This window comes from Pinus tabuliformis, chromosome 3_2 (genome assembly GCF_031772625.1).
Source record: "Pinus tabuliformis cultivar Carrire ecotype Pingquan chromosome 3_2, CPIR1, whole genome shotgun sequence".
Taxonomy (NCBI): domain Eukaryota; kingdom Viridiplantae; phylum Streptophyta; class Pinopsida; order Pinales; family Pinaceae; genus Pinus; species Pinus tabuliformis.
This window is the reverse complement of record NC_142302.1, coordinates 244,622,267-244,649,712: the sequence shown is the minus strand read 5'-3', so window position 1 is coordinate 244,649,712 and position 27,446 is coordinate 244,622,267. Positions and strand designations below refer to the sequence as shown.

At 38.3% G+C, this 27,446-nt stretch overlaps 1 pseudogene; it reads right to left on the bottom strand.

Annotated features, from left to right (window-relative positions):
• Positions 1-4,535: 4,535 nt before the first annotated feature.
• LOC149180602 (uncharacterized) overlaps positions 4,536-27,446 on the bottom strand; it is a 45,539-nt pseudogene continuing 22,628 nt past the window's right edge.

Genomic DNA, 27,446 nt, shown 5'->3' with positions numbered 1-27,446 from the left:
GCTTCCATGCCCTTTATCTTAGATTCCACGCCATTTATCTTAGATTCCACGCCACTTATCTTAGCTTCTGTTAGCTTTTGTGAGTGTGACATTTGTTGCACTTGTTCTTGTAATTTTGATATATCATGTAGCATTTCTTCCTCTTCTTCATGAGTCATGCTAGAGCTTTCAGGTTCCTTACTAGGTATTTGCATTTTCTTTCCTCGGGGCATCAGTTACCGATAATAATACTTTACTATGCCCTTTGAATTCCGTTAAACCAAGCTTACACAAAAATTTAAAAAAAAACTACACACCTTTTTTCACTTTATAGAAGCCTGATATTGAATCTGATGTATCTTTGTAATTTCGGATCATCCAGTTCTGAAATTTCTAACTATAGTAGCCTTCTGCGTCCTCTTTCCAATGCCACAAGTCTGAGCCAAATTGGATTCTCCAAGGAAGAGTTATGTGAAATCTCCCACAGTGACTTGTTTTTAGACTGGTTCAGTAGAGCGAACTTGTACGATGTGCCACGAGTCACTGTTTCAACCTTTGAATCTGAAACACACACACAAGAAACTACAGTCCGTCCTCTTTCTGTACCTTTTTACGAAATTTCAATCCGATCCTCATAGAGAAAGTTATGACGATTTTCCCCAGGTCACCTGTTTTGAATGTAATTCAGGAGTCTGCAAAAAGACCAACTTCCTCAGATCATATCTCCGAAAATATCGTGCAAAAAGCTCTGAAATTCAGACCCAAGGTTCAGCGCGATTTCTTCTCAAATGGGTTTTTTTTTTACTTCTGAAACGTCACAGAAAAAAAGTTATAGCGAAAATGCCACGATGACCTGTTTGGAGCAGCGAAACCCTAGAATCCAAAGCTTTGATACCAAATGTTATGAAACTAGCTCACAAAAAGATAGAAAAGAGAGATCCACGCCTTAGAATTTAGCCTCTTCGAGGGGGCAACCTCCTTTACATTACATAAATGAGCAATTCTTGGATGATACAAATGACAAAACCTCCTTTCTATATATAGGAGTCTAAGGAGTCACAATATAATCCAGCCGACCTAACAATAATAATATAAAGCCACAAAAATAACAATAGAGGGATTCTATGGGGCACAGAAATAACAATATGGGGGTAATAGGGGCACAAAAATATAAATAAGGGGTATAACTACAATAGTAATGGGGTAATCACTAGTATTATAGGGACCCAACATACTCTCCAAGCAGTAAAGCTTCACTGAAGAGCACTACCTCTGATACCAATTGTTGGAAATATATTCACTACTGAGGTGGGGGGGGTGAATAAGTAGTGATGGTCTTTAATCAATTTTCACCAATTTATACTTTTGCTTCTATGCCAATTATCCATGCACATCCACAACATTAGTTCATCAAAACATATAAGCATCAATTAACTGAAATCATAACAACCATGAGAAATAACCAAGAGAAATACAAGCATGCAAACACAACAACACAAGTATTTCTAGTGGAAACCCTTTCGAGAGAAAACCACCCTTCTGTTGATGTGCTGCTCAAATATTCGATTAATTTCCTAAACAAATTTACGTGGATTAGCTTACAACCATAAGCTAAAAGACTTGGCTTCCTCTACAGTATGATGGCAACTATCAATTCATAACTATATTTCTCTCACGGATCTATGGACTACGATTCGCTGGAAGCTCCCATGACCAACAATCCTTGCCCAACCACCACTCGACTATCCAACTCCTATTGGATGGAGAAAATTATTCCTGCTATGAATAGGAAAAATCATTGTCAATATTGAAGCCTCCACGCGCCTTCAATTCCTCCATGCAGACCACGTTTCATATATTTTCATACTGGGTTCTCAATTCACTCAACATGAGAAGCCCAACAGCTCTAGCATTCTTCTCATAAAATCTGAATAATAAAAATTTCCTGGAGAGGGATTTTTCTTCTCTTCTACTCACTCCAATTCAATGCTCTCAAACACACCACAAGCTCCCAATTATTCTGCACTCTGCCACACAAAACATCTCTGAATTCAATATACTCAATTATGATACATCTCTGCAATATTGTGTGAATAGATGCAACAATATCTATTCACTCGTAATTCCCTCACAATGTCATACTCTCACACTCTCACAACAATCAACCAAATAGACTCACAACCTTCTTCTATTTATCATTTTTTGAGATGAGTATCTTAGTTCATGCTACAGGTTATGGAAGACTCAACAAATCTGTTCACATGCTTCAGATTTGGTTGAGGAAGGCTTCTTGACCAAATCAATCACTAACTCCACTAGTCATTTGATATCTTCAACCTTAATAAACTTCTATAGGGCACAAAAACGTTTCTCGACCATATAACAAAAATTCCCAATCAATAACATTGCCACAACACCGAAATTGGCTAAGCACCAGGAGTAATGCAGAGCAAAACTCATGAAATCCCCCAGTCACTCCCTTAACACTATCCTATGAATGACTAGAGCTATAACTGCTCCTGTGAGCCTGTCCTGCAGGTGACTAGAGCCTCAAATCCCCCTTGACCTATCATGCATGCGATTGGGGCTAAGGAGACTCAAAATCATGCTTCCTCAACTCAGAACTTGCCTCAACTTCTTCCAAAGCTTGACTAGCCTTTGTAGGACCTTTGGAAGTCACTCTAACACCTCTGCAACAATCCTACAAGTCACAGCAGCAATTCCATTTTCATCCCAAGTCAAACTAGCTTGACTATGATGCCAGCCAAACACCATACTAAGCCACTGGGCCATCAAACTTCTCCACAACATCTATGCCATCACTATGTAGCTCCAAAACCTTTCATACATCCTCCAACACCTACACAACCATCTGAAGCTTCCACAATCACAAGTAGATCTTCTCCAAGCCCAAAGTATAACATGTCAATATGGGATTCCTAACCCGAGACATGGAGACCATGGAGACCTAACCAACAAGGCTCCTAAACTCTAACTCCTAAAGCAACCATCATCAATTGTACACAACAACATGATCATGAAGATCATCATCATGGGAAGACCTCCAAGCTAGTGCAACATACTAACATACAACCAAGGACCATCTCCAAGCTAGTGCAAGCTAGTAGTAATGCCAGGGACTATCTTCACCTCAACCACACACAAGCCACCTGCAACTACCTATACACATGAATTTCCAACACACTCGGAGCCCAAGCAACCAGGTTGACATCAATGACAATCAACCACACATATGCAACACTTCACCACACATCATTTCCAATAGGGGGGAGTATGTAATGGCCCATATTATTATTATTAGTATTGAATACTTTGGGGGTGGGGTGTTGAATCAATATTCTTAATTCTTTTCATGATTTAACACATTTACCTTCAATTTTAAATCTATTACACAACTTTACTAAGAAGATAAATACCATCCAAAATCAAATTAGAACATAAAACACATTTTTTACATGGAAACCCATTTGGGAGAAATCCACAAAACAACTTTATCTTTATCATTGTATGTAGGCACCATCCTACAACTACATTATTTGCAATCACTCCCTTGGAAGAAAACCAATCCTCTTTCACATTTGTAGGCTCCAAACTATTGGGGACACCAATACCTTTTCAAGGTTTTGTAGGAACCCACATGTGGGAGACTCAAATCCCCTTTTATATCTCTGGTTTGAATTTTATCATCTCATCTTCAATAACTTTCACTGCTGATCTCAACACTTGACAACTCTCTGTCATGCAATCTGGTCTGAACCATTTAGCTTCGTATTCCATAATTTGATCTAAACCAAGCATCTCTCTATTTTGTAATATGATCTTAGCCCTTAAACTCTCTATAATATGATCTTAACCAATTAGTTCTTTGCAGTCTAATCTAAACCACTCAACTCCAAATTCTACCTTCCAAAATTGCACTCATACACAATGTATCTTCCTCATTTTTCTACCATGTTTTTTTTTTCTCTCTTTGCACCCATGGTTTTAAGTTGACCCATGGTATTAAGTCTTGACTATGCCAAACAAACATGATATTTTAGCTTATTTTCCAACATTTTGATTCCGACCTTCTTTTGTCTATTAGCAAATTATAAACGTGTAGTAACATTTAGCTTAGGATACAATCTTGGTAGATATACAACACAAGAAAAAATATTGAATAATAAGAACCTCATGATTTTTGGTTCTAAAGATATACAACACAAGGAATGATGCACTTCGATAAAGAGATCCAATAATAATTATAAGAATTTGTTTGGAATTTTGTTTAATTTCACTGGATCTTCAATTGTGGGTTTCTTTTAGCCAAAGTAGTTGTTGATAAAATCCGAAGGCATGAAAATTCCAAACCACAAAAGTTCTAAAGAAAACATAATCCCAGAAGGTACAGCACCAGAAGATTTCTCACCCTAGATCAATTCATTCAATACAAGAAAATTCATAAAATGATTCCAAGAAACATGAAAGCAATCTTTAGTGTGTTTTTCTTCCATTCTACACCCTTGAACATCTTATATATATGAGAAAAATAGTAATTAGTGAACAAAACCATGAACACAATGATTAAATCCAGTGATGGACCATTCATATATAAATATGATTTCGAAGCTAGTCATGGCTAATTGATGATTTTAATCCACATTGAGTTTTGAATGAAGAACCTTAACAACATGAATAAGAGTTCTCCGTGAAATAAATTATTAGATTCATAATCTGCATTAACCAAGGACTATGCAAGATACTCCACAAGAAGGTGCAATGCGTATTCTACTCTTTGTTTTGATAAAGGTTGACTACACAAAAAGAAGAAGCCTGCTTCATCCTCTCCTATGGGGGCTCCATCAGGCTCAAAAGTGTGACATTATACTCTATACTAGATTCTCCTAAAGGTAAAGAGGAAATATTCTTTGCATGTTCACCAACAACAACCAATATCAGGCTCTTAGGTGTTAAATATGTATAGAAGTGTGCAGATTAACTGACTGACATGCAACTTACACACATATCTAATTGTGGAATTATAACACATGTCCTAAATTCAAATTGGAACTCTTCTTTTCTACCCAAGCATCCTCTTATAGATTTACCCAGTGGGAAAACACTATATTGGATGCATACTATAGTGCCACTAAAGGGTGATTTGCTAGAATCAGAACTTGTGATATCGAGATCAGTTATCTCATGGTCATGATCATGGTTATCATCCTTCTAAGGCAACTTATTCTGGGTAGAGGAAGGCATATCATCATATATAGGAGAATCTTTTTTTTTTACAGTAATTGAACATATCATCCAAGATGGAAAAGGTAGCATGATCCTAATGTACGTGTACCCTTTCATTATCTTTATTAACGTAGGTATATCCTTTAATTGCCTTTATTTAAGATATTGTCTGCTTTAAAAAAAAAACACTTTGGATTGCATGACTCTTGTTTCTACAAGGAATTTGAGAACAACACTCTATTATTAAATCTCTATTTTCACAACACTGCCTTGGACAATATTTTCACAACACTTTTGTATGGACCTCTACCTGTTGGTTCATTATCCAATTTCCCACATTAAATGTCATCAAGGATTTTACTTGGTTCATTCTTAACCCCATTCAATATTCCAAACTCATTTCCTATGGAATTTAAATATGAATCATCACAGAAAACAACATATACTGGTAGGTTGTGACACACGACACTAAAAATAAGTGTTGTCATTGGATCCTGAGGAGCCCAATAGTAGAGGCACTCCAATTTTCAGGCATCATAAATAGCAATTTGGTTGTCTTGAACAACTAACAAGTGAACTCGATCATTGTGAAATTGAACTCTAGTATCTACAAGTGATGACGGAAAGACCCTGTTAGTGTCAGTCTTGCCAGCCTTCCTCCAGTGATCAAATATGCTCTTACAAAGTGGTCTCAGAGTTTCCAAGTCAAATTTTGTCATTTCAGTGAGTCTTGAAGCAAAATTTGGTCACTAGGCATTAGGTCTAGGGTTTGCTTTCACTCCTTCTAAAAGTTTCCCAAATGCCAATCTATGTCACTATTCAGCTGAGGCTATCATCATTCATAGGGTTTTCATTATCATGTCAGTGTCTAATAAGTCATTTTACATCTTGTTCATGCTTCAGTGGCACCTAGGCAAGGTCATTTCCTTCTCCTAGGGTTTTGATGGCAATATCTCTTGGACAGTCAAATCATTAGCGAAACTTGTATCCTGATGTTCATACACCTTCCCCTATCCTTAAAGTACCTTATCAAACACTTTCCATCACTGAGATCCCCCAAATTCCTCATTTTTGCACAAACCCTAGTTTCTAGCTACAACTTGGCAATTTTCTAGGTTGGGCCTGTGTTTTGCCCTTTTGGACCCCTTCCCCTCACTCAATCTCTGAGATTCCACTTTCCCCTGATTCCTAACATCCCGCCCTACTTCCAAAAATTTCCCCAAGAATTTAGAAGCCCCCTATCCCTTCATTCCGCTTCATTTCGGCAAAATCCCCTGTTCCACACATCAGGATAAGTTTCACTCAAAAGATGTTTTATAGAAATAAAAGATGAATTTTGGGAAACTGAGAGAGGTTTCTGTCCAAAACATGCCAAGGTAGAAAAACCTCTTTCACGTTTTGTACAGGTGTCATGGTTTGAGAGAAATGTCAAGAATACCGTTGCCTCAGGAGAATCAAAGACACCTCTGAAATGACCTTGGGAAAATGAAGTTTTCTCCTAGATTGGTTGGCCAAATGATTTTCTTGATGGGTAAAATGATAATTAGACACAAAGAGCTTTCCAATGAGCTATCATGAGCTAAATTTGGGGTTGAGGAAGGCATTCAAAAGTTGACTGCAACAGCACTCTTCCTTGAGGCAGCCTCATTTGGCACTTTTTGACCAGTCTTGGGAGATTTGATTTTTGACAGGGTAAATGAACTCCAAATTGAAAAATTTCAGTTGGGTTGGAAAGTAGACTCAAAGAAATTTCCAATTATCTATTCTGCACCTGATTATGACACCGGGAAGGCCTCCAAAATCCTCCTGCAAAAACGCGACCCGTTGAGCCTGCGTGCGACCCGTCAGGGCACCTCCAGCAGTGTAAAAATTACACAGGCGTGACCCGTTGAGGGCGCGCGACCCATTGGGCAGTGCGCGCGACCCATCAGGGTTTCCTCCACAGAAAATTACCAGCAAGCTGCCAAGGAACCACAAATTGCCAAATTTTGCAAGGTAGGCCCTCCATCATAAAAAATTATTGCTTGCTATAGTTCAAGAAGGTCATGATTGTATTTGTAAAAGTATCCATTTGCAAGTGAAAGTCTCCATTGTGCTTTTGGTTTGAAGTTGTCAAATTGCTAGGGTTTTATATGCTGTTTTGAGGTATCCCATTGTTCTCATTTTTCTTCCATCTCCCATTTCATATTCCTTATCATTCTATGTAAATTTCCCTTCCAAATATGTGAAAAGCCCTAAACCCTACCCCTCTTCCCAAGAAATCAAAAAATTACACCCTAACCCTACCTCTCATAATATCCTTGTAAATCAAATTGTATAATGATGTATATGCAATAATTCTTCCCCTAAACTCCCTGTTTTATTATTATTCCCATTTTCCCTTTAAAGTATCCCTCCCCTAACATTTCCCTCGTGCTCCTTGTCCCCTTAAAACAACATTTTAATCAGCAGTTTTCAAAGCAGAAACAACAGTACATTTCAGCCACTTTGCTCTTGAAACCATGTCAGAAACCGAAACCGACTATGAGCAAAGTGATGACCGTGAGTCAACACCAGAAGTTGAGCCTGCTCCGGAACATGAAAAACCACGATTGGGCTCGAATGCACATGTACAAGGCAAAGATGAAAATGTTCCAAAGACGGTTGGTCAAAGCACAAAAACAAAGGACGAGGCCCGATCCCCTCCATATCTTGGCCGAGGCTTCACTGAAGGACCAAGGCACTAAATAGCCTATCCACAGCACAAATCCCAAGAAATTTTGAGTATTTTGGGTAAATTTTGGTTTTTTCAGGCAATTACAGGTTTTCTCCATTAACGGGTCTCACCCCCCGCGCGACCCTTCATCCTGGCAACTCCTTTTTGCAAAAACTCAGCATTTCCATTTTTTTCATGAGAAGTTACATATGCTCATCAATGGACTTGAGATTTTATGAAGTTTTGGGCCTCCAGAAAGTCAAAAAAGGAGCAAAAAATGACTTTCTGCCACATTTTTGAGACACAGAAAGTAGTCTTGGGAGAATGCAATTTTGGAGGGGAAAATGACCACCAAATTTAGAAATTCTAGTTGGGTTGGAAAGTAGACTCACAGTCCTTTCCAACAAGCCTACTCTTGCTCAATTTGGCCACCTGGAAGTGCCCCAAATGTGGTCCCAAAGGTGCGCGACCCGTCAAGCATAGGCGCGCGACCCGTCAGGCAAACTTCTCCAAATTTCAGTGTACAGCTCAGAAAAACGCAGTTTGACCCTATTTGACTTTTTGGGGTGGATTGTTATCCTCTTTGATGTAATTAATGTACTTTAATGACACTTTTACTCTTATGTAACTCTTCTAGAAGATTCATTCATGAAAAAGGTGAAAATTAAATGAATGAATTGGTTTCCTAGCTTATAGAGGCAAGTTGTTTTGACTGCCTAGTTTGTAGTGCTTAGTTTAGAAGTGGTTGAAACAGCTCCTAGGATAGTGAGCTAGACCCATGGAGGTAGGGAAATAGGTTAGATGATCTATATTATGTACTTTCTTGCTCATTTTCATGGTTGGACTCTTGAGGGAGAAGCTATCATTGTATTATTCACTGTATCTCTGCAATTTTTGGCTAAGGAAGACCAGGGTTTTGCAGTCCTTTTTGGGATTCTTGTGGTTACATGTATTGATGGTGTGTTTCTCTATGTACTTGTAAGTGTGTTATGTGAATCATTTCCTTTCTTTTCCTTCTGCACATTAAGCAAATGAAGTGTTAAAGTAGAACTCATGACTGTCATGCTCTACTTTTAAGTTTGTTTAATTTCAATGTTTTCTACTGTTTAAGGAGAATTCAAAGTTATTGTTTACTCTCCTTAACTCCTCATCTGTCATTCTTAATCATCCACCTCAATCAAAGGCATCAATACTGTCTCCTACCTCGCCCCAAAGAACCCCCTGCAGAAACCGTGTCCAATCCCCGCACCCAAAATTGCCACCTCCTCAATTTGCCACCAAAAACCCTAAAAATCCCAAATCAACCCTTTGATCAGTTTACTAGCCTAAAATCAGTGTTACCCTATTGGTTATCTCGCCCATTGAAGATCTTTATCGAGATAGACCGGAGAGAGCCCTCTCCTGCCCCGTAGGGCTAGATACGAGGCTAAGTGGTTTGATGTTGCCTTGAGGTTTACCTTTCTCAGCCTGAGGTGAAATTTCAAGCGCTAACAGACCCAATCCTAAAAATATATTTCAAAGATTCAGGAACAAACTATTGCTCAGCTTTAACATTACTACTGCCCTACTTAAGCTTCTCATTTTCTTACACCACAAAAATAACTATCTCTATTTTGTTTCTTTGTTTCTTGTAAACAATATTATTTCATTGAGCACCTTCGGGAAACTCTTTATGATAGATTCTTTTATTTGTTTTTACACTTATAAACATGCTCTCGCAGATCTTCTAGAACTATTGGTTTGATTCTTAGGTGAGATTGCATGCAATTAATCTTATGTTAACTTACTTACAAGCCTTTACACTTAGCCAATTTAATGTACCATAAGACATCCTTAGTGGCCCTTAGAAAATTAAATACTTATACATAAAAACACAATGAAGATCAATAAAGGAGTTGATGAACTTTAGCATGGATTTCCTATGACTTTGGAAAAAGAAAAACCTTAATTCAAAATTCAAATTCACAGCCTCATAACATCTTTCATAAGGTTTTACTATGATATTAGATCTTGTAAGATGAATTATGACTTCATAAGTGATATTCAAGTCATTAATCAATGACACTACTTTCATTGACAACCTTTTGACATCAATGACAACACATATTCAACAACTAGATAAATAATAATAACAATAATAATGATAAATAAAGACAACTATTACTAAAAATGGGTAAAAATAAGTAAAAAAAAAATTATGGAAGAAGCTAAATAAAGAAAAAATTAAGATAAAAATAAAAATGCAACATGACAAGTGGATTATGTGCTTGGAGTTTTTCCTTTCATATTTGGACAAAGGAGTTCTATTTAATGGACGAGGGGAGGGATGTGAGGCATTCTTTTGTCGGAGAATTATTGGGAAGCAAGTTTTAAACACTAGCTAAGGTAGTTGTTTGAGGGCTATAGGGTGGCTAACTGTAGAAATATATGATGTAGATAATCCTATGGTTGGATGGAGAGTCCACTCCCAGATGTTGGTTGTGGTCAACTAGTTTATATTGGAGAACAACAATCTAAGAGCACAACATGATAATAAAGTTGGTTTATTCATCTCACGGATAAGTTTCTCACCTCTCACATCTATTATGGATTATGTAATTATTAATGATATCTTCTTTATGTTCACCAATTATTGGTTGGAATTTATATATGTAACTTTTGTCTATATAATCTAGAAGTTTGAGCCATTACCAGTGGTTATAGTGATGTAGTCATGGTTAAGGAAAAAAATTGTTAAAAGGACAATAAATATTTTGTGGTTGAAAATAAACCACAAAATAATATTGGTAAATGAAACCCTAACTCTTGAAATGAAGCAAAAATAAAATATACGCAACCTCATGAAAACTAGCCAAATAATCACACACACAAAAATGAATAAGAAGTCAAATAAAGAGTTAGGAAGATGGTTTGACACCCATAAAATATCATGGCACAATAATGATAAAAGCCACACTAAACAACATTTGTTGATTAAGACAAGGGCATTGGAATAGGGGGAATGACCATCAATGTAGAATCTATTTTTACCATCATCATCACTAAGGTCTTATGAGAGGAATAAGAGTAGCTCGAGGAAGGCAAGTGTCTCTTCTACTAAACTATGTGGGTGCAGGGGATTGTTGTACTTGTATATTCCCCCATATGCATTGCAATGAAACAATTGGACCTAATGAAGATGAAATCAAACTTGTACCAATGAAATTTCTCATAAAATCCATAAAATTCCAATAGGTTTTTCTTTGGAAGAAGGGTGGTTCATTATGGGTTTCCCATACAAAACCCACAACCACCCCTTAGATCTTTGCAAACTGGAGAATTCTAAGGAGATGAGTGAGAGATGGTTCGTTAAGAATGCATTATTGTGCATGGACTATTTTTTTCCTAATTCACATGCCATGAATCTTATATCCAAGCTCCGCCAAGATTCTATAAGAAGAGACCAAATCAAGGGATAGGGATATAAATCTTAAAGCATAAGCATCCTTATGTTGGTGAAGTAGCAAAAGGTCCTTTAATATTAAACTTGCAACATATTATTGAGTGTTGGAAATCAACACTAGTGTGAATGAAGCTCTATGGTGGATGATTATACTTTTTCAACAAAGCAAGTTTATGGCTAAGGATCAAGGTTTTAGGTTATGGAGCTAGGAGTGTGGAAATTGGAATTAAAGGTAACCACTAATTATTGTAATTCATTTTTCTGAATATGGATCTACACCCTCCCTTCTCCCATGCTTCGTCACCCTCAATCTTTTTGTAAGTCATTGATGTTGTCTCTTTGATTTGATTTTTGTGGATGTCAAAAAAAACTTAAGTTATTAGATCAAAGTTTCTTTCATGTGATTCTTATTTATGTTATCATGAAGGTTTGAGAAAGGTATTGTTTGGTTGTTTGTTGTGTAGGTGAATAGGTGGAACAACTTCATAGATGTTAGATCTCAAGGAGTTAAGTGAAGTTCCCAGGTATTCCTTCCTTTCCATATAAGATTGTATGAATTGAATCTAGGAGAAAGATATGGTGATCTATCTCTCTGTCTATCATTGGATTTAGTGCAACCAATGAGGGGATTTTTTTATCCATAGACCAATATTCCTACAAAAAAAATGGAAACTCTGGTGAAAGAGTGTAGAGCTATATTAAATAAATGAGATTATAACAATAGATTATTGTTACATTGAGATATATTTATGTACTCCTAGCCCCAAGACCTAGGATTCTTCTCCTTAGCCACAAGCTCACCTTGTTGAAGAAGTATGACCATATATTGTATTCCAATAAGAAACAACTCTAGTTCTCACATAGGCTCTAGTCACACTAGTGTTGATGCTCAACACACAAGAATATGTAGCAAGCTTGAGACCAAGGGACCTTTGGTTTTGTTGTGCTATGCCTTCTTCCCTTAAATGGACCCTTTGTTATAGAATATTTGAGGAGCTTCAAGATAGGATTCCGATCATGTGAACTAACAAATTACAAGTCATGCATAAATTCCATGTTCAATTATGAGCTTTTGCCAACCCATTATGAGATTTTTTTATAGATTATTGCTTAGTTATGATATTTTTTCTCCATTAAGTTAGAAACATTTTATGGTGGTGACAAGGTGAATGTACCCAATAAATATGAGCCTTTGGACATGCCAACACCAATGCTATCATATGCACTCATAGAAATTGTTGTAGCCTTTTCTAGCACTAGGAGCACAAGTGCTTCAGGAGATAGAAGGATTCCTAGAGACAACCTCTGGGTTGATTGTAGACTAGTGCCTATGACATCTTAGATAGAGGAGTGCATGGAAGATTATCAGTGAGGGTTTTTTTTGTTTCACTCCAATTCTCACGTACTTTGGAAAGATAATAAAGGGGGGCTTGGTTCAATAATATTTCATCAAGGTGAACTCAATCAGATACATGGATCCAAATATAGGGGTTAATTAGACTGATCTCAAAGAGGAATATCTTGTTATGATGGCTGACACACAACAATGAGCAGCTTAAAATTGAAGTTGTAGTAATGGTGAAGAGGAGGAGAGAAAGGAAGTAGAAAGATGCATAGGGCTGTAAACAAGACAAAATACTAAGCAACAATGTTTTGGCAGAAGGATGGAAAGCAAAAGAGATGCAATGGCAGGAATTGCGGAGCACATATAAAGGTTTGATGTTCTATACCTCATGGATACACTTATCACTAATTAGCATATGTAAATCTGTGCTCTTAAAGGTACATAAGTAAATCTTTAAATAACATAGGTATTGTTACTACTTAGTAGCATACATATAACCATGAGAGAATGAGACCAACAACTTCATTACACAATTTCAATAGAAGAGAAACATACATGAAATGAGATTTACAGAGGGGAAAACATACTTCTTACAACCATGATTGGAATCACCAAAGAGTTTCATTAATCCTCAAAATGAGTCCAATATACTAGTCCATTACATTTAGCCATACATCGCTCGAGTCCCTCATGAACAAGAAATTATAACCAAAGTGGAATCACAGAATTTGGACCACTGCGGGTGCAAAATTTCAGAACCTCTATTGAGTATGTCTTCCCTCTATTTATAAGGAGAGGGAAATATTTGGAAAATAATTACAAAATATCACAACCTGAACTCTAGTTGTCTCGGGGTGCGAAGGCTACTGCCCAAAATGATTTGATTCAGATTAGATTCCGTTCTTGAAAATATAGAAATTAAAGAATAATAAGAAGGAAAACAAAATGATGATGGGAGGAAAATATCTCTCAGATGCCCCTATTACGGCCTCTACTCTGGACATGTATCTACCTCAATGATTTGGCCAGTCCGTCTGTCACTTTCACCTTAACTGTCTGGCTTCACCACTCTCTAGAGTTGGTAGTGATCAACTGTGTTGGCTTGTCACAGAGTGGAAGCGGATATCGATCTGACAGTCCCTCATTGTATGACTGAGTGGAGCTCCATGCTAAGGCATTAAGTCTTCCTTGAGTCCCATACTGATTTACAACTACTCCATGCCTTCATTTAATACTTCAGCTGCCAACCCATACACCTTCAAAGCTTTGTACCATGTTATCAGAACGCAACACATCTCATAAAATAACCATCGTGTGATATCAAGGATTCTCCAGTACGTGCACTTAACATTGCAATACAGTGAGTTCCTATCCCTTTAGGCCCCTTTTTCTTTGGTCCCTTTCAATACTTGTTGGGCCTCAAATATGCCCATTTTTTCCATCATACAATACCACTATTCATAACCTAAATTCCTATATTTTTAACTCATTTCATACCATAATTCCACAACTTGCCACCAATTCATATCTTACACTTCATGGTTGATTATCATTAGTTTTATTAACTTTTCAATGATTAGAGATGAATTTGCTATGATTTTCTAATGATGGTTTTTCCAAGTTCATTTACTGCAGGGATCCATTGCCAAAATTCTTCATAATTCAATTAAACTAGTTGCTACAGGTTAAGTATAGAATTCCTGTAGATTAAAATCTCATTTTGTGATCAAATGAAGAAGAATATTGGGATTCTGAGACATGGGGTTTGTTCAAAGTACCCTCATTCAGGTAACCCAGAAACCGTTTGTCAAAATTCGTCACCATGAAGAAGTTATGGTCAACGAAATCTTAAGTACAGAATCAAGTACATAATTTTCGGGTTAAGTACAGAAATTTTGGGTTTGACGGTTTCAGATCAGCCACGGTTTTGGATATTTCAGGTTGAAGACTTATTCATTTATTTTTCAAGCTATATGGAGCTACAATCAGATATTCTAGATCTCAATCAAGCTATGCATGGATCATGAGATTGCCCAAGACAAATTTGACATAACCAAATTCCAGAAAAATCAATTGAAATGTATTTTTGTAATTTTGTTGGCATATGGCTAAGATCAGATCCTTGAGTTTGGGATCTCAAACTGTAAAATCATAGTATATATTTCAGTCACTTAGTACTAGAGAGAGAGTTACAGGTTACACATAGAGGAGTTATGTAGGAGAGGAAGCACAATTGTTGTACATTGAACTTTGTTTTTGGATGAATTAATAAAAGGTGATGAAATTGTTGTAGCCTTGGTGCCCATTTTATGAATTGAGCTTAGACCTGCAGCACATGGATAGGAAAGGCCACCTGAACCCATCGTGTTTGTAGGGTTAATATAGATTATGTAAGTGTGTTTATTTCCTTTTTATATTTTATTTCTTACAAATGGTTTGAAGTAGATTTAATTGCTTTGTCAATTTATTTATGCATTCTAGATTATGTAATTGCTTTTTGATTTATGGTGTGATCCTGGGAATAGTTTTATGTAGGAAGTGTGTTTTTCTTCAGTCAATAGATTTACATTTCATTTCCAAGCTGTTTGCTAAATAGTTTTCAGAATTCCAACACTTCATTTTGTATTCTAGATTTATTTATGTTTTGTAGATCTGAGTAGAGGGCAGCGAGTGCATTGTTGTTGGTTTCTCTTTGCAGGCTGTGGAGTATGTGCATAGTCACATTCTGTACTCATGCCACATTTTGTACTCAGGATTCCTGTAGTTGCGTTCTGTACTCAGAATTGCTCTGTTTTAGTTGATTGGTAGAATTTAGTTTGGAAGCGTGAGTTGTGTGATTTCAATTAAGCCTGTCATGATTTCTTAAGTTGAATAGAGTAATTATCATAGTTAATCATTTGTTGATTTTGCAGTTTATGGAATTAAAGACAATTTGTTAATAAATTGCGTTGTGTGAGAAATTAGCTTTAGGATTTTACATGTTGAGTTGTTTTGAATCAAATAACACTCATTTAAATAGATCGCTCATTAGTTCTCAGTAAGTTTTAATTAGTTCATCATTTGATTAGAGTTATTCCTTTGTTTGAGCATGTTTTTATCAATAGATTAGTTTCAAACTAGGAATAGAAATTCCATACTTACTTTAGGAACATATTTCAGATTTCATGATATTATTTTAGGTTAAATGCTCTGATCCTGCATTACCAGCATTTGTGCCTCAAATTTTACGAGTCACGGATTGATAATTTAGTGTTGGAATTATAACACATAATTTCCTCAATAGTACTTTTCTTCATATGACCGGGTGCTTAGCCAAATATTGGAGCTCGGTAAATCAGAACTTCACACTATACAGGCTTCATGAAACAACGAATGTCGATCACCTTTTCTACTTAGCTCTTGGTTCTTCGGCTCTTTCCGTGACCGTAGGCCAGCCCCTATATCGGAGGTTTTTAATCAGAAATTTCCAATTAGAGATTTAACTTTGGCGCACAACACTTCACTTCGCTGATCGCTGAACTCCGATCACCTTTTCTACTTAACCCTTGGTCCTTTGGAACTCTTAGTGATTATAGGCACACCCCCATATCGGAGCCCCCCAATCGAAGGTTCGCAATCAATGATTTCCTTTTGAGGCACAACACACTGCAACCATCAATCTCCAATGTGTGATGTCGTCATTGCCACATGGAACTTCCTAAGTGGTGACACGTGTCATCTGGATATGTCACCATAGGACCCTAAAAATGCCAGGTCAACATGCCACGTGTCTGCCATACAGCCATGTCAAGGTGACGTTAGCCACCACGTGGCCCCCTAGAGGAGAGTGAAAAGGCCCACCCTCTTCTGGTTTTGCAACTGAATTCCTTTGTAAATGATTCTTTGGAATTTCTCGACACTTTAACACTAGAGGCTCAATCCTGGAGAATTTAATTGCAAATCAGAACTTCATGCAATATTGCAACTTTAAAAGGTTGTCACCTGCTTGATCGTTGATTGCGATGCGTTGATCTCTTGATGCTTCGATGTCTTGGATCTCCGATATGCGGGATCAACAATGTGCAGCACTGCCGATATGTGGGATCGATGATGTGTGGGACCACCAATATGTGGGATCACTGATATGTCAGGACCTATGATTTTACCCTTAGGCATTTTCTCCTTGTTTTCTGGTTTTCAAAAGGGCAACTTCAATCTGCTCTAACTTTTGTTTCTGAAGTCCATTTGAGGAGTTCCATATACCGTTGGAAAGATAATTCCAAGAGCTATCCATTGAAGGGGGTGTGATTTAGATTTTAGTGCTTGAATGACTTGGACGATGGCTACAACTTTCCTTCTCTTTTGTACTTTGGTTAGTTGAAAACAAATTTTGCAGTGAGTGACAACATTGGCTCCAACCGGGGACAATGCCTTGCTGGTAAGGTGTTGAGAACCTACAGACCAGTAGCCTTCACAATTGGGCATGGATTCAAAAATTATAATGCACTTATACAATCAGGAAATCTCTATGGAACTTTATTTGCAGGGAGTCCTTTCCTCATCAAACTAACATGCAGAAAAGTAAATTCTAACAACTGAAAATAAATGCTCAACTAGTGAACTTATTTATGTATAAATCCTACTTATGTATTGGGCATCAATTCACCCAAGTTAGGTCCACCTTCTAAGGGCACCATCCCAGCATCATAGTACTGGACCTTATGCCTCCATGCTGTTGGAATTCAAAAATCAAAACAAGTATGCACCCTGAAAAATCTTCTGACAAAATTTTTGATATGTGCCCCCAACTTGATTGTTGATGCTCAGATATTTTAATATCCTCCATTAACCTTCTAATTGGGCTTGGAATTGAGGAATATTGTTGCAGGCCAAAGAAAGATTCCATGTAGTCAGCTACTGGATCATGGATCTGATGAGAGAAAATTGCAGCTACCTCATTTTCTTGAATAGTCTGTTGACGAATATCTTCTTGTTTGGGGCTAATATTGACTCTACTTGGCTCTTTTTCTTTATCCCAAATGGGATTAGAGGGGGAGGGAGACTTCTCTTCTTTGAGGGCTTTAGGCTTAAGGTAGTTTGGATCTAAAGGCCCCTTTCCATTATCAATTAGCTTAGGAGGCTTTGGGGAAGAAGTACCTTGATTTTGATCTTTCCCTCTCGATCTCTTTCTGGATGACCTTAGATAGTATTTCTTGTGTAGCTGAGCCTACATGAGATCAACGAATTGTTTACAGTAATCATCGATCTCATCATCATTCAACATTGCATCAATATCCTCCTCCTCTTCTTCATATGCTCTGAGTTCTTGTTCTTTATCAGAGAAAGAGGAACATAAGTTCCCCTAAACTTTATTTGCATCTAGTGTCTATTTCTCCAAATCATATTCTATATATAGTGGAGGATGAGTGTGATCTTGTTGTTATTTCTTCTCCCCTTGCAATATTTGTAGGGGAGGCCTTATGTATTGGGGATTTAAACATGGATTAGAAGCCTAGAAGTTTTGTCGGTTTATACTTTCTAATTCCAGTTTTTCCAGTCTATAAAAGGAGTTCTTTATTAACCTCTCCATCTCTTCTATCTTCTCCTCCATGTCTTGACAGTGGAGTCATTAGAGTGTTTACAATTAAGATTCAAACAGTGAAGTCACCAGGGTGTTTATCATAATATTGAAATAGTGGAGTCACCAAGGGGAGAGATCTTCAACCCACACTTCCCTTGCTCACCTAACAGAGGGAATGTAAAGATTTTTCGTACTCATGGAAAATTATTTCACAATTTCGTTCCCTGGCAACGACGCCAAAAAGATGTTGTAGCTTTTTCTAGCACTAGGAGCACAAGTTCTTCAGGAGATAGAAAGCTTCCTAGAGACAACCTCTGGGTTGATTGTAGACCAATGCATATGACATCTTAGATAGAGGAGCACATGGATATTATCAGTGAGGGTTTTTTTTGTTTCACTCTAATTCTCACGTAGTTTGGAAAGATAATAAAGGGGGGCTTGGTTCAATAATATTTCATCAAGGTGAGCTCAAGCAGATACATGGATCCAAATATAGGGGTTAATCACACCGATCTTAAAGAGGAATGTCTTGTTATGATGGCCGACACACAACAATGAGCAACTTAAAATTGAAGTTGTAGTAAAGGTGAAGAGGAGGAGAGAAAGGAAGCAAAATGATGCATAGCGTTGTAAACAAGACAAAATCCTTAGAAACAATGTTCTGGTAGAAGGATGGAAAGAAAAAGAGATGGAATGACAGGAATTGTGGAGCACGAATAAAGGTTTCATGTTCTTTAGCTCATGGATACACTTATCACTAATCAACATATGTAAATTTGTGCTCTTAAAGGTACATAAGTAAATCTTTAAATAACACAGGTATTGTTACTACTTAGCAGCATACATATAACCATGAGAGAATGAGACCGACAACTTCATTACACAATTTCAGTAGAAGAGAAACATACATGAAATGAGATTTATAGAGGGGAAAACATACTTCTTACAACCATGATTGGAATCACCAAAGAGTTTCATTAATCCTCAAAATGAGTCCAATATACTAGTCCATTACATTTAGCCATACATCGCTCGAGTCCCTCATGAACATGCAATTAGAACCAAAGTAGAATCACAGAATTTGGACCACTGCGGGTGCAGAATTCTGGAACCTCTATTAAGTGTTTCTTCCCTCTATTTATAAGGAGAGGGGAAACTTTGGAAAACAATTATAAAATATCACAGCCTGACCTCCAATTGTCTCGGCGTGCGAAGGATGCTGCCCAAAATGATTTGATTTGGATTTGATTCCGTTCTTGAAAATATAGAAATTACAAAATAATAAGAAAAAGGAAAACAAAATGATGATGGGAGGAAAATATCTCCCAGACGCCCCTGTTATGGCCTTTTCTCAGGCCACGTCTCTGCCTCAATGATCCGGCCAGTCCGCCTGTCGCTTTCACCTTAACTATCTGGCTTCACCACTCTCTGGAGTTGGTAGCAATCAACTGTGTTGGCTTGTCACAGAGTGGAAGCAGAGATCGATCTGGCAGTCCTGCATTGTATGACTGAGTGGAGCTCCATGCTGAGGAATTAAGTCTTCCCTGAGCCCCATACTGATTTACCACCGCTCCATGCCTTCATTTAATACTGCAGCTGCTGACCCATACGCCTTCAAATCTATGTACCATGTTATCAGAACGCAACATGCCTCATAAAATAATCATTGTGTGATATCAAGGATTCTCCCGTATGGGCACTTAACATTGCAAAACAACAATTTCTGACCCCTTTAGGCCCCTTTTGCTTTGAGCCCTTTCCGTGCTTTTTCATCATATGACCAGGGCTATGACCAGGTGCTTAACCAAATATTGGAGCTTGACAAATCAGGACTTCAGACTGAACATGCTTCATGAAACAACGAATTCCAATCACCTTTTCAACTTATCTCTTATTTCTTTGGCTCTTCCCTTGACCATAGGCTAGCCCCTATATCAAAGGTTTTCAATCGACGATTTAAATTTGGCGCACAACACTTCAATTCATCGATCGCTAAACTCCGATCACCTTTTATACTTAACCCTTGGTCCTTTGGCACTCCCCATGACTTTAGGCCAGCCCCCATATCGGAGCCCCCCAATCGAAGGTTCGCAATCGACGATTTCCTTTTGAGGTACAACACGTTGCAACCGCTGATCTCTGATCTTCGATGCATGACGTCACAACTGCCACATGGAACTTCCTAAGTGGTGACATGTGTCACTTGGATATGTCCCAATAGGACCATGAAAATGCTAGATCAACATGCTGTGGAGCACTTGAAAGGTATGTTTTTGACAAACAATTTAGTGACTTATCAGTAACATTTGTAACCTTTTCTGCATCATGAACTCAAAGAAATAAAGAATTCTAATAAAACGAGTGAGAACTAACATGGAAAGCTTAATCGCTAATAATTTTCATTTTTCTATGTAGGGAAAGGTGGAAACGAAGAGCTTCCGTTCAAAAGGGAAAGACAAAGGAGGAGTAATTGTTGTCCCTCTAGAAGGGAACCGGATGCAAACGAGATCAAGCAGATCAAAGCAGAACGAACCAGGAAAGGGAGAAGGGATACCAATTCGGCGGAAAAGGGAAAGAAAAGTAAAGGATTAACAGCTTGGCGAATCCCTAAGGATCTTTGATCCTGAGGGATCGCTGTTTTACTTATTTTGTTACCTAGATATCTCCGCCGTTACTTTTATAAAAAGGAACAACATCGTTAAGCAAAGGGACTTTTATGTAACTTTCAGTTTCAGACTAAACTTTGATCATCGAGTCTCACTGAGACCTGGTTTACTGTACGTTTGTTGATGCGTTAATATAAAAGACTTGGTGTTTATTTCATCTTTGCGTCTGGAGTAATCTAAGGCGGTGTACCATTGGAAGCTAAGGGCCCGGCTGCGAAGGACACTTTCTTTTGTATCATTATAACTTGATTTCTGCGTGGTTTGCTTATCTTTATTGCTCGGTAATCTGATATGCTTTTCATGTGTTGTTCCATGCTCTGCTACGATTAATTCATTAATGGTTCCTTCAGGAAATTCATGTAGTGACTCTGCATTGTATGATTGAATCTTTTCAGAGTTGATTGCATGTTATTAGTCTAAACCAGCTATTTCGGTTACAGAGCGTTTGTACTGAATATTACTGTTATTGGATTCATTTGAAATCCCGATTATTGGAATCCGAAAGTAATGTTATTCTATTTGGAAACATAGTCGTATTCTCCTTAATCGTCAGATTACTATATTAGCATGTTGTGTGTATATATGATTGATTCCTGTTGTTCCATAATTCATCAATGAGTGCTGTTCCATAAAGTACATTCCATCCAATTTGCCTTAAGAGAGAAGATTGTTATTTTATTGCAGAGTGTGAGTTTGGTTCAATAGAGCAAGTTTGGTTCTGACTCGCGAGACTTAGTTCATTTGATTGCTGTTCCATTTACTGTTGTTCCATTTTAGACTTGCTGTTCCATTTCCTATTTGCTGTTCCATTTTACTTTCTGTCGTTCCATTTACTTGCATTTGTTGCTTTGGTGTGAGAGAAGGTCTAAGGCTGTAGTGAGCCTCAGCAGTCGCTGCCTAGCTCCCAGACCTATGGTCCATGCTCTAATTTCCTTTCCATCAGTTTCTAGAGGGATGGGCTATCGTTTCCGCACCCTTGACTGATAAGCTGTCTTGTGTGATTTCATCCTTCTGAAGTAATTTAGTCATAGTTTAGCATCTGTTTACTCTTGTATTTTCTGAACGCTGTACTACTAAGCATTACTCTGACGAATAGCCTCGGATTGAGATACTCTTTGCAATAAAAAAACGTTCCCGGATTGACTTGTTAATGTGGGATAATTAGAGGTGAAAGAGACCCTTGTTACAGCTCTACATTTTGGCGCCGTTGCCAGGGAAAGAGTATAGCCATTTGTCTTTTACAGAGTAGTGTACGAATCTGCTAGGGGAGAGTTGGATTTTAAAAACGAAAGGTAAGAACTTGCGTACGGAGCGTGTAAAATCCCTGCTCCACCGTCCGCTTTCCTAGCAGAATTGTTGGTTGAATAGGATTTAGTAGTTTATTAGATTGCATGACTAAGCAGAAGAAGCCAGAAAAGAATATCAAACCTCCATTCAAACCCGAAAAAGCCAAAGGGCCGGTGACCCTTGGCCGAACAACCTTCATAGACGAAATCTATAAGAAAACTGAATCTCAGCCATCAGTAGGCCCCAGGAAAATCAATTCTAAACAGCCTACTAGCTCCCTTCAGGCCACAGGATCACCATCCGTAGCCTTCGCTGAGGTCCATAGTCAGACTGATGAACAGGACTTTCAAGAAATTGAAAATTCTATTCCAGAACGACTGCAGGAAGGGAATCTAAGCAATCTTTGTGAAGGAGAAGGGGAAACAGGGGAAGTTGGGGAGCCAAGATCTCCTCCTAGGATAATTCAGCCATTAAATAGCCCAGATAAAGGGAGCGCTGCAAAAATCATTATTGGGGGAATTCAATCTCCTCAAACAACAGGGACTTTCATTATTCCAGACAAAGGAAGTGCTATTAAAACAATCCCTGTCAAGGCCGTTCCTTCTCAGCCTAGGAATACCCTCCTAGAAATCCTGGAAGGTTATTGGCATATATTCGATCCCATGGCGCAGAATCAGCCAAATACTCAAACTTCTACATTACAATATCCCATAGTGGATTCCGCAGCAAATGCTCCTATGAAAGCAATCCCCCTTCAACACATTCCTACATTTCACGGACTTACATCAGAGGACCCCGATGCATTCTTATTTGAATTTGATGTGCTATGCAGGGGATATGATTACACCACTAACCCCCATAAATTAAAATTGTTCCCCTCCACTTTGAAAGGGGCGGCTTTAAGATGGTTTATGGGTTTAGGTGGTGGAGTTATAAATAACTGGGAACAAATGAAAGAATCTTTCCTAAAGAAATATCAAGATTACTGTAGGTCTAGAGAACTGAAAGATGAAATATTTCAGATGATAGCTAGACCAAATGAAACATTAGAAGAATACGTAGAACGTTTTCAGTATAATTTACAAAGATCTCCCTATGCATCACTACCTCTGCCTGATAATGTGTTAAAAACTGCATTGATCAGAGGCATGAAGGAACAGTGGATTGAAACATTAAATATCATGGGAAAAGGGGATATTTATCAAGAGAATTTTGCTGATAGCATTGATTTATGTATCAGGAGTTCGAGAGGCACACAAGGATAAAACCAGCAGAATATGATCGGTTTGTCAGAGATAACAAAATATCAACAGAAGGAGTAACACGTGTAGAACTTGGAAATTTATTAGAAAATTTTAAAACTGATATTCTGGGGACATTAACTACACAACTTGATATTGTGCAGGCTAAACAGAAGCAGATGGAGGCGGAACAGACTTTGGCGATCTTCTGCCCCCGATGTAGAAGAAAACATAGCCACAAGGAATGTCCACTGGATGCAGTTCAAACATGTGCTATTTGTACAAAAGATCACCTTACTGAGAGCTGCCCCTCACTTCCTGGATTGAAGGCAGTATATAAAGAAGCGGAAGAAGAGCCAGAATCAGCATACTTCATTAACCAGCGTCGCCAATGGCAACCAAGGAAATCTGGTATGTTTACAGACCCAACTTCTTCTTTCCAGTCTCCGCAGTATAATGCTCAGCAATATAGTATGTGGCAAAACCAATCTCAACCCCCATTTTCAAACTGGTCACCAGAGTCGTTTCCTTCTCCAAATCCGTGGATGAATCAGACAAGCCAATTTGGTTGGCCAAATTTTCCTTACGCCCCACCATATTGGCAGAATAACCCATATGGACTCCCCCTACTTCACAAGGTTCACCCTGGCAGACAAACTGGCCAAAATCGACATATCAGCCAGTAGGAACTATTCCGCTCCCTCAACCGACTCTGCCAGCTTTACAACAAAACCCCCAGTCTAATCTGAGACCGTAACTCCCAACCCAACCCAATCCCAATCCAAATAATAGACCGGTCCAATCCCTCCAAATCATGGAATCATCAGAAATCGGACCTGACCTGAGGGAGTGCAATGATCTTCAGTTAAGATCTGGATGTATAATAGAAACAGAGGGAGATAAAACAGTTCACATTGAAGATCAGTTACCAATAGAACAACCGTTACAACAAGAGGGTGTAAATAAGGAGCAGACCCATCATCAAGCAAGTACATCCTCTCCTCCCTTCCCAGAACGATTAGTCATACCACGACCTATACAATATCCAGACTTTGACATTCTGGGAGAGTTACAAAATTTGTACATAAGAATCCCATTCCTCCAAGCCATTCAAGACATCCCTATATACGCAAAAACTATAAAAGAATTGTGCATAAAAAAATCAAGGAGGAATGCAACCACTAACCCAAGAGTCCAAGTAGTCGGTACTTTATCTGACTTGTTATCAGGAACACCCATTAAATATGAAGATCCGGGAAATCCAATCGTAACTGTTCAAATCTATGGTCAGACCCTGACTAATGCTTTAGTTGATCTAGGAGCTGCAATTAATATTTTGACAACTTCTACTTGCCAAAAGCTCGACATTACATCGGTAGAACCTACTTCTACTTTGTTAGAATTGGCCGACCGATCTGTAGTTCGACCAGAAGGTACTCTATACGATGTCATGGTCTCTGTAGATTCCTGGGAATACCCAACCGATTTCTTGATAATTAATCCAAAAACCCGACTGGATGGACACCCGCTAATTTTAGGTAGACCTTGGCTTGCTACCGCCGATGCTTACATTGGTTGCCGGCAGGGAAATATGACTATAACCAGAGGACCAGATATTAAAAATCTAGTTCTATACCCTCCAGCACAACCAAGTCTTACAATGATAAAAACTAACCAACGCCCTGTGTCATACCTTACTGACAATATCAGATCCCCATTGACTGTACAGAAGGCTCTAGAATTTAAAGACCAAATAGAAGACGATGCCATCAATAATTTCATTATTCAAACTGAATCTAGATCTCACACACAGTGTTTCATGATAGAACCAGCATTCGATAGCGAACTAGAAGAAGATCCTTTGAAAGATGCGCATGACCAAACAATACCTGTGACTTCTGTTGCCAATAGTAAAGTAGTGGAAATTGAACCAGGAAAGACTCTAAATATCAATGCCAACCTTACACCGGACCAAGAAATAAAGCTCATCCATCTGTTACGAAAGTATCAAGAAGCATTTGCGTGGGATTACCCTGATATGAAAGGGATTGACCCCCAATTGTGCACCCACCATATTTATATAGAAAAAGATGCAAGACCCGTTCGTCAACCGCAAAGAAGACTCAACCCTCATCTAAAAGATGTTGTAAAAGCTCAACTTCAGAAACTTTTAGATGTTAATTTTATCTATCCTATTTCTGATAGTAAATGGGTCTCTCCGCTTGTGGTGGTACCCAAGAAGAATGGGAAATGGAGGATTTGTGTGGATTACAGGGAGTTAAACAAAGCCACACAAAAAGATCACTTCCCTCTCCCATTCATAGACCAAGTATTGGACACTTTAGCAGGAAAGAAATTCTTTTCTTTCCTGGATGGCTTCAGTGGATACAATCAGATTCAGATTGCCCCTGAAGACCAGGATAAAACTACTTTTACTTGTCCTTGGGGAACGTTTGCCTATCGAGTTCTACCCTTTGGCCTATGTAATGCTCCTGCCACATTCCAAAGGGTTGTCCTTAGCATCTTTGCAGATTTAATAAATGATGGACTTGAAGTGTACATGGATGACTTTACACCATATGGAGATGATTTTGATCCAGCTTTAGACACTCTAGAAAAAGTCCTACAACGTTGCATTGCTACCAAGCTTTGCTTAAGCCACGAAAAATGTTATATGATGATGACTGAAGGGCTCATTCTAGGACACTATGTTTCAGCAGCTGGCATTCAGGTAGACCCGGCCAAAATTCAAATACTTTTGCTTATCCCCACCCCCACTACTCAAACAGAGGTACGCAGCTTTCTTGGATTTTCTGGGTATTATAGACGATTTATAGAACATTATTCACACACTGCTGCACCTCTATATGCACTAACTGGTAATGTTGATTTCTTGTGGACAGAAAAATGCGACCGTGCTTTCAAGGAATTAAAGAAACTTGTATCAACAGCTCTAGTCCTTCGAGGACCAAACTGGAATTTACCATTCCAAATCTCATCTGATGCCTCAGATACAGCAATTGGTGCAGTCCTTGGGCAGGAAGAGGATAAAAAACCATATGCTATCTATTATATCAGCAAAAATTTATCCCCTGCTGAATTAAATTACACTGTCACTGAAAAAGAATTCCTGGCTGTAATACATGCTGTCAATAAGTTTAGACATTATATCACAGGCTATCCTGTTATTTTATACACAGATCATTCTGCTATCAAATATTTAGCAAATAAGCCTGTCACAAATGATAGAATAACTAGATGGTTGATTTTATTGCAGGAGTTCGATATCACAATCAAGGATCGACCTGGCAAGGAAAACCCTGTAGCTGATTTCTCTCACGAATACCAAAATCAATTGAAGCAACAGCAGTGGAAGATCAATTTCCGGATGAGCACCTGTTTGTTGTTGCTGTTCAAACACCCTGGTATGCTGATGTTGCCAATTACCTTGCAGTAGGTAAGCTACCAAAACACTTAACCCCTAATGAATGTAAGCAGATTGTTCAGAAGAGTACTCGGTTTTCGTGGATTGGGGGCTATTTGTTCCACACAGGGGCAGACATGCAAATTAGGAGATGTATTCGTGAAGATGAAATTTTTGACATCTTAAAAGCCTGTCATGACGGACCATGTGGGGGACACTTTGCTGAACGAAGAACAGCACATAAAGTATTGCAGACAGGATACTACTGGCCTACAATCTTCAAAGATGCGAAGAAATTTGTCCAAGCCTGTGACAGCTGCCAGCGAGCAGGACGACCTGGTCAAGCCGACGAAATGCCTCTGAGGCCACAATTAGTCATTGAACCATTTGAACGATGGGCTCTTGATTTCGTTGGACCCATCAACCCATCATCAAATCAGAGAACATATATCTTGGTGGCGACAGAATATGTCACCAAATGGGTTGAGGCCGAAGCATTGCCTAGAGCTACAGAAGATTCTGTAATACAGTTCCTGTTCCATTTGTTTGTACGTTATGGCCTT